General features: G+C 36.5%; 1 long non-coding RNA gene across 1 annotated transcript; it reads left to right on the top strand.

Annotated features, from left to right (window-relative positions):
* Positions 1-587: 587 nt before the first annotated feature.
* Positions 588-1165, top strand: LOC133828931 (uncharacterized). Its single transcript, XR_009891397.1, has 3 exons — positions 588-679; positions 782-989; positions 1071-1165. It is a non-coding gene; the product is annotated as an uncharacterized LOC133828931 (long non-coding RNA).
* Positions 1166-15657: the final 14492 nt, after the last annotated feature.

The following is a 15657-nucleotide window of genomic DNA, read 5'->3' as shown; positions in this document are numbered from 1 at the left end:
CCAAAGCACATACCTACAGGAAAATTAGTTAAACTCCTCAATGAAAAGAGGAAGAGATTTAGACTAAATTTGGAAATGGATAAGGTTGTTGAAGAGAGATATACTAAGGATGTCTCCAAAGGAAAATACACGACGTAGAATGATTGTAAGAGATGACTCTTCTGATGAAGAAGTACCCATCTCCCCTGTGACAAGGAGATGTCTTAAAAATCTATTTGAGGTTGAACAACCAATAGACTCTCTTGAAAAAACAGTGAGGCCACCTACTAATGGTCCTTCAAAGAAAATGATAAAAACAAAACCAATACTTGAAACTCATACAAATGACCATGCCATCTCACCAACAGCCACAAGAAAATCACAGCGCCTACAAATCCCAGAAAACCCAAATGAAACAATTGTTGAAAACTTGCCAGATGAACAAGAACTACCTGAAGAAGTTGTTCCACCTATTACCCAAAAGAGAACTAGAGGCCCTAGTAAAATGAATTCTATTGCAATAGATGGTGATGGTTGTTTGGAAGTTAAGTTTAACTCAAAGGGACAACCAATAGGTGCAACATCAATATCTTTGTCTTCGTTTTTGGGTGCACTTGTTAGAGAAATTGTACCAGTAACGATAAAAGATTGGAGGAAGATTCCTCTTGGAATGAAAGAGGTCTTATGGAAATCTATTCAGGTATATATTTTAATCATTATAAATATATTATTTCAATTTATGAACATGAAATTTTTTTGAAATTCATTTACATTAATACTAACCTATTATTATTTTTACTAGGCAAGATATAAGGTTGACAAAGATTGGCAAAAGAGCTATATATTCAAAAGTATGGCAGATCTTTGGAGAGCTTCAAAATCAAGGCTAGTTACTAAAATAATAAAGGCACCAAATGAAGAAGCAAGATTGAAACTAAAGCTTGATAATATTAAATCCATGAATGAGTGGAAAAGTTTTGTTAAGGAAAAAAAATAGTGCTGAGTTTAAGGTATTTTATTCTTAACATCTTATAACCAAATATATTTATGATTGAAATTTATAGTTTAATGTCTCTATTAACTTTTTTTAGGCTACAAGTGAGAAATACAGAAAAATACGGACAAAGCAACTACCCCACACTTGTAGTCATAAAGGTTATGCAAGATTGATTGATGAATTGGTAAAGCCAAACATATTTACAGTTGTTTTATTATAGAATTTGGTTTAGATATTTTTTTAACTTATTTTCTTATTTTGATAGATGAACCATAGTGAAACCAAAACACCGCCTTCTAGAGTTGATGTTTGGACCAAAGCACATAAGAAGAAAAATGGCGAACACGTAAATTCAGAAGTGGCTGAAGCTTTTGTATACACCTTGCCCTTTCAAAATCATGTGACTTTAGTTTTAACTTACTCATTTGTTTGAATGCATTTATTGATACTATTTATTTTTGAAGGATTTGGTTGAAAAATATAAGAAAGATCCTGCTATGTCTTCAACTACAAGTGTTAATGAAGACATCCTCACAAAAGTCCTTGGTCCTGAAAAAAATACATACATGAGAGCTTTAGGAAGAGGAGTTACTAGGTAAAAGTTGCAAATTGTGTTAGAAAGAGATGACCATATGATGATGATAGAAGGTCAATGCAAAGATTTGAAAGACAAAATGCAACACATGGAGCAACTCATTGTTTCTTTAATGAAAAATCAAGTAAGTATTTTGATGCTAAAACTATATTTTCATGTGGCTGAATTGCAATAATAACTAAGATTAATGTTTAATTTTTTGGTTAGTCTTTACTTTTGTATTTTTTTAATTTTGATGTTGAATTCATGTCTTTCTATCTTACTTGTAAATATAATACATCTACTCAGAGTGAGGAGCAATCAAATGCCAATGTTCAATCAAATTCTTATGTTCATTCCACTCAGGTAATTATGATACTAATTATATGAAAAATGATAAAATCTAAAACATATAATATTCAATATAAAATCATTTACTGCTGCTAAATTTGTTTTATTGATAAATTGTTAAAGTGTCAAGAACCACACATTTGGCTCCAAATGCAAAATATTAGATTGGATTGGGTCTGGAGAAATTGTTGCAGAAGGTTATTTTATTTCAAGTGACCCAAAGGATGAGGTTCACCACGTTCCTCTTGGGCCTAGTGCTATGAAAGTGGGGATAGATCTTGTGAGAAAGAATGATGCATTTCTGTGGAGGCCTTCAACAGTTATGTCTACTATAGAAGATGCTATAGGTAGTATAATCGCATGGCCATATGATAAAGTTATAATTAGGTAATTAACTTTTTTTATGTACTCTTTTAGTTTACTATTAACTTTAAGTTGAAGCATTAATTATTTAAATTTTGTTGTAGCTAAGCAAATGGACTCACAACAAAGACAAGTGCACAAAGGATGATGAATTGAAGGATGGAGCAAGTTTCACGCATGGTTTACTTTTGTGTATCTTGTAATGTTTCTATTTTTCATTTTTGAAGTAAAAATTGTTCAAGATTATAAAACTTTATTATGTTATGTTTTCAAACTTAAGTTAGAACTAAGATCTCATGAAGTAGACACATTCATGGTTTGAATTAGTTATTGTTTAATGTAATACTTATGGTTTATCAATCTACTGAGAATTACATTTTATGATTAATTTTGATTTTTTTTTATCAAAATACAATAATGAAAATCTTTTAATTAAAAAAAAACCATATAAGTATACTCATCAAAATAAAATTTAAAATTTTATTACTATATGTTATGATTTAAAAACATATTATAAGCGTAACAAATCGTTATGATTTATATAATATAACAAACTAAAAATGTTATCAAAATAATCAAATGTAACATTTGAAAAGTGTTATGCAAAAAGTATAAGATTAAACTTCACATTTATAACCAAATACTCTAACTAAATGTTATTATTTGAATATTATAGCAACTAAAAATGTGTTATTGAATAGTTTAAGATAACATCGAACATAACATTCGAATACTGTTATAGAAAAGACAGGACTTTTAATAAGAGGGGCTATGTTAGCGTTTTCAGAAGCGTTATCAATACTCCTGGTTAGCAATTTTTAAGTGTCATGAATACTGTTTTTTCTTGTAGTGGTAGCATTTCTGTCTACTTTGCGACGCAAGCATTCTGGCTTGAATCTTCTCAATAGCCTCATTACTCCTCTGAACCATATCTGGCCCTAAGTACCTCCTCTCACCCATCTCATCCCAATGTATGGGTGATCTACATTTTCTCCCATATAACATCTCATAAGGGGTCACCCCAATTGTGGACTGATAATTGTTGTTATACGAGAATTCAATCAACGGTAAGTACTTACTCCAAGATCCCTCGAAATCAATCACACACGCCCTAAGCATGTCCTCCAATACTTGAATCGTCCTCTCAGACTATCTATCAGTCTGAGGATGAAAAGTTGTGCTAAATTTCAACTGAGCCTCCATAGCTTTTTGCAGAGCTCCCCAAAACTTATAGGTAAAGATGGGATCTCGATCAGACACAATAGACTTTGGAACCCCATGGAGACAAACTATCTCCCTCACATACAACTCTGCATACTTTTCCACTGTATAGGTTGATTTCACTGGTAGAAAATGTGCTGACTTAGTGTATCTGTCTACTATCACCCATACCGAATCACAAAGCCCCACTGTCCTGGGTAGTGCTCCCACAAAATCCATCGTAATGTCCTCCCACTTCCATTCTGGGATACCCAAAGGCTGAAGCAATACTGCTGGTCGCTGATGCTCAGCCTTTACCTGCTGACATGTCAAACATCTAGACACATACTCTACCACATCTTTCTTCATCCCGGGCCACCAATATAATGTCCGTAGATCCTGATACAGCTTCGTGGTACCCGGATGAAGCGAGTACGGTGTAGTGTGAGACTCATCCAGTATCTCCCGTCTGATCCCCTCCTTTCCTGGAACACAAATCTGCCCCTGATATCGAAGCATACCAGTCTTAGAGACGGAATAATCCTTAGTTGTCCCCGCTAAAACATGCTGCCTAACTTCGTGCAACTGCACATCCACCATTTGTCCCTCCTTAATCCTCTCCAGCAAGGTCGACTGTAAGGTAATATTAGCTAACTGGCCCACCACTTATTCTATTCTTGCTCTGGTCATCTCATCTGCTAACTCCCTCGAGATTTGGGTGGAACAATACAATTGTCCTGGGCCCCTCCTACTCAACGCATCTGCAACCACATTAGCTTTCCCTGGGTGGTAAAGGATATCACAGTCATAATCCTTAACCAGGTCCAACCAACGCCTCTGTCTCATGTTCAGATCTTTCTGAGTGAAGAAATATTTCAAACTCTTGTGGTCAGTGTATATCTCGCACTTTTCCCCATACAGGTAATGCCGCCAAACCTCCAGTGCGAATACCATTGCCGTCAATTCCAAATCATGAGTAAGATACTGCTGCTCATATTCCTTCAACTGCCGCGATGCGTAGGCTATAACTTTCTCATTCTACATCAGCACGCAGCCTAAACCCATTCTCGATGCATCACAGTAAACCACAAACTTTCCTTCCTTCGAAGGAAGACTCAACACTAATGTAGAAATAATTCGTCGCTTCAACTCTTAGAAACTGTTCTCACACTTCTCTGACCAAACAAACTTCTGATTCTTCCTCGTAAACTCTATCATTGGTGAAGAAATCTTTGAAAACCCCTCTACGAACCGTCTGTAATAACCTGCCAACCCAAGGAAACTTCGCACTTCCGAGGTGTTCCTTGGCCTCGGCCAATCTCTTACTGCTTCTACCTTTGATGGATCTACCTTAATCCTTTCTGCTCCAACTATATGCCCAAGAAAAGTCACCTCTGGCAACCAAAACTCACACTTCTTAAACTTGGCGTATAATTGATGCTCCCTTAACCTCTGTAAAACCTGTCGAAGATGCTGCTCAAGCTCTGCCTCTGAACTGGAGTATACCAAGATGTCGTCGATGAAGACAATGACGAACTGATCCAAGAAGTCCTTGAACACCCTGTTCATCAAATCCATAAAAGCTGTCGGGGCCTTGGTCAAACCAAAAGACATGACAAAAAACTCATAGTGCCCATATCGTGTCCGAAAAGTCGTCTTCGATATATCCTCATCTTTGATCCTCAGCTGGTGATAACAAGATTGTAGATCAATCTTTGAGAACATCATCTTTCCATGCAACTGATCGAACAAGTCATCAATCCTTGGTAGAGGGTACTTATTTTTGATAGTCAACTTGTTTAATTCTCGGTAGTCTATACAAATCCTCAACGTCCCACCTTCTTCTTAACAAATAACACCGGAGCGCCCCATGGTGAGTAACTAGGTAGATGAATCCCAAATCCAGAAGCTCCTGCAACTGTATCTTTAATTCCTTCAACTCAGCCGGAGCCATCCTATATGGTGTCCTTGATACTGGTTCTGTCCCCAGTGCTAACTCAATCTCAAACTGGATCTCCCTGCACGGTGGCAACTCTGGTAGATCCTTAGGAAATACATCCAAAAACTCACACACCAATCTGGTCTCTCTCGGCCCTGCCGGCATAACCCTAGTAGTATCCACTACACTGGCTAGAAAACCTATGCATCCCCCCTGCAACAAGTCTCTAGCTCTTAATGCTGAAATCATGGGTACACGGGGTCCAAACACAACACCCACAAAGACAAAAGGAACCTCGCCCTCGGGCTCAAAAGTCACCATCTTTTTCTTGCAGTCAATGGTAGCCCCATATCTGACCAACCAGTCCATCCCTAGAATCATGTCAAAATCCTCCATGTCTAACTCAATCAAATCCACCGAAAGTTCCCTGCTATCAACCATCACTGGCAGTGCCCTAATCCATCTCCTAGAAACTACCAGTTCCCCTGTAGGAAATAAAGTCCCAAACCCTGTAATCCGATATTCACTAGGTGTACACAATCTATCAATCACTCTACTAGAAAGAAAGGAATGTGTAGCACCAAAATCAATCAATACAGTAAAAGGAGCGCCAGTGCTAGAAAGCTGACCTGTCACTACCGAGGGGCCAGCCTCAGCCTCTGCCTGAGTCAAGGTGAATACTCGAGCTGGAGTCAAGCTATCCACCTTCCCTGCTTCACCTTTCTTCACTGTTGGGCAGTCTTTCCTGAGATGCCCCACTATTCCGCACACAAAGCAAGCCTTGGCCCGACACTCGCCCAGATGGCGTCTTCTACACCTTGGGCACTCCGGATAGGTCCACCATGCCTCGCCGCCACCCTATCGGCCACCCTTACCACCCCGACCCCTCCTATTAGGACCAGCAACGGTCGAAGTGTCAAGATCCTTTCTCTTGAAATCACTGGGGCCTCCGCCCCTACCGTCCCTGAATAAGGGGGCACCACTCTGAGGCCCTCATGCCTCGCTGCACTTTCCCTCCATATCTTGTTCTCCGCTTCCTCAGCAGTAAGAACCTTCTCAACGGCCTAGGCAAAAGTTGTTCCTCCAGGTACCGTTGTGATCCTGACATCCTGGGCTATCATAGCATTAAGCCCCCTGATAAATCTGTCTTGCCTAGCAGCATCAGTAGGCACAAGATCTGGTGCAAATTTCGCAAGCCTGTCAAATTTTAGGGCATATTCAGTAACGGTCATATTGCCATGCACCAAACCCACGAACTCATTAACTTTTGCTGCCCTGACGCCAACATTGTAGTATTTCTGACTGAACAAGTCTCAGAAACCTTCCCACCTCAAAGCGATAACATCCCTGGTCTGCGATGCCACGTCCCACCAGATGCGGGCTTCTTCTCTCAACATATACGGGGCACAAGCCACTCTGTCATGTCCCTCTATCCTCATGAAATCCAGAATAGTCGTAATCATAGTTAGTCACTGCTCAGCCTTCAGTGGATCAGGTCCCCATTCAAAGATTGGAGGTTGCTGCTTCCTGAACCGCTCATATAACGACTCCCACCTGTTCCCAACCTCCCTAGACTGTACAGCTAGTACCATTGCTGGTGGTACAATAAGGGCAGCGCTCCCTGATGGACTTTGTTGTCGCAGTAGGCGAATTTGTTCATCCCAGCTTTGTAATCGAGCATGCATATTAGCCATGAGTTGCTGCCAGTTCTCAGGGACTGGCAGAGGAATCCAACCCTGGTCATCACCCCCGGTCCCAGACCCAGTGCCGGCTAGTCGCGTAGATTTTCTTGGCGCATAGCTATCCAAGTCAATCTGCAATCAATGACTCGGTAGTCAGACCATGATGACGGGGTAAAAACTTCTCCAAAATCCACAAGTGGAACATAACCAATCACAAACAATCAACATATAGGCATCCATCCACATGCACCGGCTGCTAATAAGCATGCCTCTAATCTCATCACACAATAGCTATGAAAAAAACATTCATCCATGCACAATATACAATTAATCATCCAAATATTCATTTACATGCACGACGATGCTAATAAACATGCCTCAGTAGTCCCACACAACAGTCAAGGGCCAGGCCCTATCAATATCTCACGCTTCCTATTAATCCAATGAACAACAACATGTATAACTCATTTCAAGCATATAAGCATATAAACACATATACACATTACCAAACCTTGAATTGAGCTTGTCTCTTGCAACGAATGTACATGTCTAGCTGGTCTTCAGGAACCCTTAAACCTAGGACGCTCTGATACCAAGTTGTAACGCCCTGGATAGCCAAGACCGATACACTGTGTGCTTATAAAGGTGCAGGACTTGCTAATCAAGTCATTAATTTAAAAACGTGTCACTAAATATGTATGAGCTAGGGTTAAAAAGGTTTTGGTCTCAGAAGTTTCACTTTATATAATTAAGCAGTTTAATACATGGGATCCCCAAAAAAAAAAAAGAGTTTAAGAGTTGGTTTACAAAATTCCCAAAATATAGACAATCATCAGCCATACTAAGGAAAAATAGACATTTCTGGTTCTTGCGCCCCTGCCTAAACCCCAACCGTGGCGGCTGAGCAGCTAGTCGTGAACATTCGACTCGCAGAGCTCTCCAAGTCAGAGCTGATCAAGCTTGCCCTTGCCTTTACCTACACCACGTAGCACCCGTGAGCCAGGGCCCAGCAAGAAAACATAATGTGCAACACAAACAATAATAACAAATAGTCAATTATTTAAGCACGATCATCCATCAAATAATCCACATTAACCATTCAGCAAATCCACATTAACCATTCAGCATACACTCAAAATCAAGGATGCAACTATTCACATATAACATTCAAGTCTCATAATAACCAGATCACATAATAATCAGGGCTGACAACTTAGGCCGCACCCTCTGTTTACCCCACTGACTCCGGCCCGCTTAAACCAAGCTCAGTGCATATTAAGCTGTCCTCGGCTACCAGTGGCCAAGCCGCGCTCTGTGCGCTAGTGTAACCCTTGGCACTCTTAGACCATTGGTTCACTATTCAGTTTACATGGCATAATACCATCCTTTCAAGCATACACATTAGGGAACCCTTAGTCCCATTACAGATATACAACCAGGTGAAATTTTCTTACCTTTAACTTCTTCGTTCACTAGTTACGAGTGATGTCCCTCAAGCACGATCCGCTTCCCAAGCCCTAGCTTTAACACCTAATAACAACCAAGGTATTGGATTCCATTAATATTCAAATAAAGGTTTTAGGGAACAAAACTAGCTTTTGAGGGATTGAATTCCACCAAGCACGGTGGCGAAGTCAATCCCGAGCACCCTAAACTAGATTCCCGCGCTTTAAAACCCCAAATGTTCAAGTATGCACCTAAGGGCTGCGGCCCTTGAAACCTAGCTGCGACCCTGCCCTAAAACAGAGCCAAGGCCATCCCTAGAAGCAGACACGCGCCGCGGCCTTGCCCTTGGGCGCCGCGGCGCTTCCCTTTGGCCGAGCCTCCCTAGCTCATTTGCATCCTAGGGCCGCAGCGCACTAGAACAGAGCCGCGACCCTTCCCTTCATGCCCAGAAAATCCACCATTTCCAACATCTAAACCTCATCCAAAACCATCCCAAAGCTCGCTAATTTAAAACCCATCAATCACAAAACTTTTAACATGACTCTAACAACATAACTCTACAGAGATCCAGCCTAATGACCTACTATAATCCCATTTTTAATTTCTAAAACTCAAGAACTTAAAACACCAAAACCAGTCATACAAAACTAGAATTTAAACTTCCAAATCACGAATTGGAGCCTACCTCTTCTGCTGAACCACTTCCTTGACAAATTCCTGACCTAAACCCCAAGCTCTCAGCTTCAATTCAGCCCTTAAACAAAAAAATCATAAATACCTTAATACTCACCCAAAAACTCATAATTCTAACCCCAAAAACACAATTCAATTCTCACCTTAGCCTTGGTTGAGTGTTCCTTGGATAATTCTTGAGCTAATCTTCCAAATCCCCACTTCAATCCTCTGAATTCCCAGCTCAATTCCCTAAATTTTCAGTGTTTTGTGTTTTTTTCCTTGAAAGAGAGAGAGAGAGAGAGAAAGAAGAAGTCGGTTTATTTTTGTTCCACTAGCTTCTACTTCTGGCTAATTCTAACCTTGGTTACTTAGGTCAATCCCGAGGCTCGGGGTGCCAGAAACGTCCCCGAGGGCAAAATGATAAAATTCCCCAATATTCCCGCCTAGACTTCCTAACCTCAAATATATCACCATATATTTATTTCCATAACCCGATAGTCTATATAACTACCTGATACCTAAAATACCCCTGACTTATCCAAAGTCAAATATTAAGCCTCGTTGTGACTTTTCCCGCTATCTAGCCCTAGAATCGCCTCAAGTCGTACTCTGCAAACCTGCCCACATAATAATGTGGTTCTCACAAATACTATATATATCACACGAGCATTTTTGATCATATAATTATGCATTTAAATCAATAAACTCATTCAAATCACTTATAGCTCAATTATGCCCTCCCGGCATACTAATCAAGGCCCTTAAGCCTTAATAGCAGATTTATGTGACTCCTTGGATGTACTCAACACATGAGATCTAAAGAGTTTTGACAGGGAGAAGGTTTAGAATAGTTTTCAGGTTTAGAGAATATTATCACTTTAAAGAGAGAGAGTCTGATTATCCATCATCATTCTGAATATCATGTATATCAGATTTATAAAGATATTTAATCTAATTAAATAATATTTATTTATTTAAAATATAATTCAAATTAAAACCTATTAGATATTTTTATTTAATTATCTATTTAAATCACATTTAAAATTAATAATTAAATAAGTGATTAAACAAATTTATTTGAAATTCAAATCTTAGGGATAAAATCCCTGATGCTAGGCACCACACACTGTATTGTACAGTGTGTGTCGCCCAGCCCTATTAGGGTTGCCCTAATTTTCTTATTTGTTTATTTAATCAACATATAAGACAAGATATTTATTCCAACATAAATATCAGTTAATTCAAAATTAACTTTATCTCAAAATATCAATTTTAAATTAAATAAATAAATATCATATTATAAATAAGATATTTATTATTTTATCTCTTTATATTAATCCAAACAAGAATAATATTAATTTTAACCTATAGTTTTTCAAACTAAAAACTATATAGTTAAATGATTAATCAATTCACCTTTAATCAATTACCCATAATTATCAAATAATTACTTCCTTGCGCTAGAAAATTAATTCCTTTGCAATTTAGTCATTTTTCTTAAAAAAATCTTTCTTTTGACATCCTTACCCTTGACATTGTAGGAGAGAGGTGATTTGGGGACCATGGACCTATAATACGAAACTTCAATAAACCAGATTATTAATTAAACACTTTAATCTAGTAATCTTATTTATTAATTCCATGATTACTCCACTATAAAAATGGAATTGCACTCTAAGTATTTATAGAATTATATTTACAGAGTTTTCTCTTGTAGTCCATTGATATAATCAATATATACAGTTTTGTCCTCCATTATTGGTTTGTTAATTAGAGCTGGTCAAAATTACCATTTTACCCTTCTAATTTCTTCTTGATGCTTAAGTACCATTAATTCACTAGCGAATAATTAATCTATAATCTAATTATAGATTTGAGCTCAATAACTATTCAATTCCATAATCAACTCTTAATGAAACCAATATTCAATCCGTTAGGAAATCATGAATTCCAATATTGCAATTCATATGTTCCCAGCCGTCCATGATATTGAATCTCTAAAACAAAATTCATTAGCCTCATTATTCTAAGAGACTTTAACGAGTGAAACAAAAGATCCAATAAACATAATCTAGAGTTCATGAATACTCAGGATTTAGACCGATCTACAAATGATCATCCATTATGACAAGAATTAAATCTTTACGTCAAACGACAAGTTTATAAAGATAATTAATTCTCACCGGTCCTGTCATATATAATCTCTATTATATACAACACCTTTACTGAGATGTCTATCAACATCAGTAATCCGAATCTAGATTACTTGCATCTCGCACGCTTAGCAAAACGTACTAGTAACATTCATTAAAGATTCCTTACTTTAATATGTTATTGACTATTTTATTCATTATATATGATCTTAATTCTCTCGTACTAATACAAGATCATATCCTCATGAATGAATAGGGAATTTTCTTGATATTATTATATAATTAATTCAAACAATAATTATAACATTCAAATATAATAAAATTGTACTTCTATTTAAAACCAATAAAATGTCTTTACATGCTTTTAGGGCATTAATCCTAACACTATCCACATCAGTAATTCATATTTAGATTACTTGCATCCCGTGCTTAGTGAATCTTACTAGTAATCATTCATTAAAGATTCCTTACTTTAATATGTTACTAACTATTTTATTCATTGTATATGATCTTAATTCTCTCGTACTAATACAAGATCACATCCTCATAAATGAATATGGAATTTTCTATATATTTATATAAGTTATTCAAACAATAATTATAACATTCAAATATAATAAAATTATACTATTATTTATATCAATAAAATGTCTTTACATGCTTTTAGGGCATAAATCCTAACACTTAGTCCTCTCGTACTCAGACAAGATGATGTTAGGAATGGTGCCCTTGAAAGCATATGTATTGGACAATGTTTTACGAAAAAAAAATTAAGATGAATTTTTGCATATATTGATTGTTTATTATTATTATTTGAATAATATAATATGAAAATCAGAAAATTCCCAAATTCGTTATTGTGACTACAATCTTGTAGTGGTACGAGAGGATTAAGATTATAGGGAATAAATTAAAATAGTTCACGACAAAACAAAGTTATATGGAATTTTTGGATTAAATATTGTTAGTACGGTTCACTAGTATTATGAATATATGTAACTTAGATTTGGATTATTGATGTAGTATGATATCTTAGTGGATGTACTTTGTATAATGTGGTTATACAAGAACTGGACCTGATATTTTATTAATACTTAACTGACTATTGTCTTGTTTTATAGGTATTAATTAAGCATATCAATAAGATGATCATATACAAATTGATCTTATTCCTGAAGTTACTATGAACTTCTGTTTGTGTCATTTAAGTCCTTTGATTCACTCGTTATGGTTTTTCAAAATGACCAATCTAAAAACTTTTGTGGGGACTCATAATTATGAATGGTTGGGGACATAGTAGACAGATATGGAATACATGTCTTTTCGAGAGGAATTGAATAATGGTTCTCTTAAGAGTTAGCTTTTGGAAGTGAAAAGTTATTGAGCTCAAATTCATAAATCAGTTTATGAATTATCCTTCACTAGTAAAGTTAATGGTCTTTAAGGAAACAATAAATAATTAAAGACGTAAAATGGTCATCTTATCCTTGCTTTAATCATGAACCATTAACAGAGGATTGAATTCTATGTAATGATTAAATCGATGGACACATTTTATCTTTAAAAAGTACTTTGTAAATAAATGTCTATAATTGCAAGAGTGTAGTCTCATATTTTTAGTGGAATAATACTGAGATTAATAAATTAAAGTTATTATATTAATGAGATTTAATTAATAATATTTGGAGCTTAAAATTATAAGTCCATAGGTCCCCACGGTGGCGCTATCAACATTTTTCGAGGTAAGAGTTGAAACTGGGAAAAATCAATGAAATAACATATTTAGAAAGAAAAAAATTGTTTTTCAAGCAAAATATGTAATTGAGATTAATTAAATTTTTTGAAAATTATTATTAAATAATAATTATGATTTTCAAAATATATAAATAATAAAAATAATTAGTTTTTATTTATTTAAATAATGTGAAAAATAAATCTGATAATTCAAATTGGATTTGAATTGGTTTAAAATTTATCCAGATAACTAAAATATTTATCTGATAAGGTTAGTTATCAATTTTTAGATATTTTATCATTTTGAATAAATAGATTATTAAATAATTAATAAATAAAAGTGGTTAAGATACATGCCCAGAAATTGTAGATGTGTTACACTCCAATCATAGTGCTTGCACTGTGACTGGCGTGTAACAAGATCCAAGAATTAGCCTTGGATATTTTTATTAATTTAATTTAATATTTAATAATTTTTTTATTGTTTGAATTATAAATTTTGAAATTAATTATTTTATAAAACTATGTGATAGAAAGAGTTTCTAGAGACTTCCAAGTTTAAGATTCTTACGTTTTCACAGAGAGAAAAAGATATCATATTTTTCTTCTCTAAACATGAAAAATTATCTCAGACCTAAAATTCAAAGATCTCATATGTTGAGAATAGCTTGTGAATCACTACAAATTCCCCCATTACTCTACGTGCCCACATGCGTCTTGAGATATAGAGAAACACTTTGGAAGATCTTGGTCAAAGTATATAGAGATTGCTAGGATTGGATGTTCGTTGGAGATATGAAAAGAAAGTGAGGAATCTTGATAGTGCTTCAACTAGTAAAATTCCTAATCTTTTCTATTTTATTGATTAATGTATGTATATTAATGGAACCATTTTTTAAAGATTGTTTAAATAAAAAAAATTGAAATCTCTTGGGCTCACCACCCAGTGCATTCCGCTGCGCACATGATAAACATGTTACTGACAATTGGTACAAGAGCAGTCATTAATCTCTGCATACATAAATGGATGTGTGGTAATAATATGCATTCATAAGTTATTGTAATATGCGATGAATGGATGGATGCATGTGTGATATTTGTTTGTTCTTAAGAGTCGTTAATTATATGGTATTTTGGGTTTAGGAATTGTTCTTAATTTTTTTTCTAGATCTACAAAATCGTAAGCCATATTTGGGACATAGGATTTTTGTAATTTAATTTTCTCCAATTGTAATTTTTTTAAAAAAAAGTTTTAATTCCGAGCCCCAAAAGCACAAGCCCCACGCTCCCCAAACGCCTCTTCCAAGTGACCCGCATGCCCCAGGCGCCTTTGTCTAGTGACCTGCACGCCCCAGGCGCCTTTGTCTAGTGACCTGCACACCCCAGGTGCCTTTGTTGAGTGACCAACGCACCCCAGGCGCCTTTGCCAAGAGCCTCACGTGCCACAGGTGTAACGTTCCAAATTCCCTAATATGGCTTAGTGTCTTGATTAGGGGGCCATGAGGGCAATAACTACTTTATTATATTATTATGTGATGACATGCATGCTTATATGAATTATGTGAGTTATATTATCATAAGATTGAATTGGCATGCAAGTGGGCCCGTTTCATATTATAAGGGCATTTTAGTAATTTCGGCCTGTTGACGGAATATTTGTATGTTTATTGATTGAGACCACATTATCATGTGGATATCTTGAGTTATTCGACACGAGGCGATCATAGGGAGCAAGTTAGCGGTATAGTCATAACGGGGTCAAATACCGAGCTCAGGGTGAGCCTAGGAGTAATTTGGTAATTTAGTACATTACTAGGATTGATCGGGTAATGGGAAATCCTTTGGTAATTATTTGGGAATATTGGAAGTGACCGAAATTATAAGGCGTTAATTATGATTAACGGGTAATGTGACAAAAGACCAAAGTACCATTGAGGGCATATGAAGATTAAGCTTAGGGCAAGGGGGCATTTGGGTCATTTGTACCAAAAGTAGTGACTTAGTCACTTTTCCCTTCAGATGTTGGAAACCCAAAACATAACAAACACTATTAACTCTCTCTTTCTCTCTCACTCGGTTTCTCTCTTTCTCTTGTGTTTTGGTGAATTTTGAGGAAAAACTAGTGGAATTTCTAAGCTTGGATTGAAGGCTTGAGTTCGGGGTGGATTATCTGCAGCTAGGGGATTAAATTCATCACTGAAGCAAGGCTATAAACTCTGTTTGTGGATGAATTATGCTTTGATTTTTATAGTGTTCTTGAGCTTGAGGTTCAAGGTATTGAATTAGAGATTTGGTGGAGGTTTTGAGTGAACTAATGCTGGGTTTTGTTGTTGGTACTATGATTACGTTGTTTTGGGGTTGAATTGTGTTTTTTTGGGGCTTTGGTTAGGTGATTTTTGGGTGAGGTTGGCTGAGGAAAATAGGGGAAAATATGGGTTCATAGGGTCGCGTTGCGACCCTATTCTTGGGGCGTCGCATCCCGTGTGAACCCAGGGCACAGGGTATTCTGTCTGGGGTAGGCGCATCGCGACCCTCAGGGTCAAGTCGTGGCCTGTGTCCTAGGT

The sequence above is a fragment of the Humulus lupulus genome, chromosome 4 (genome assembly GCF_963169125.1).
Source record: "Humulus lupulus chromosome 4, drHumLupu1.1, whole genome shotgun sequence".
Classification (NCBI taxonomy): Eukaryota; Viridiplantae; Streptophyta; class Magnoliopsida; order Rosales; family Cannabaceae; genus Humulus; species Humulus lupulus.
This window is presented reverse-complemented; position numbering and strand designations above follow the sequence as displayed.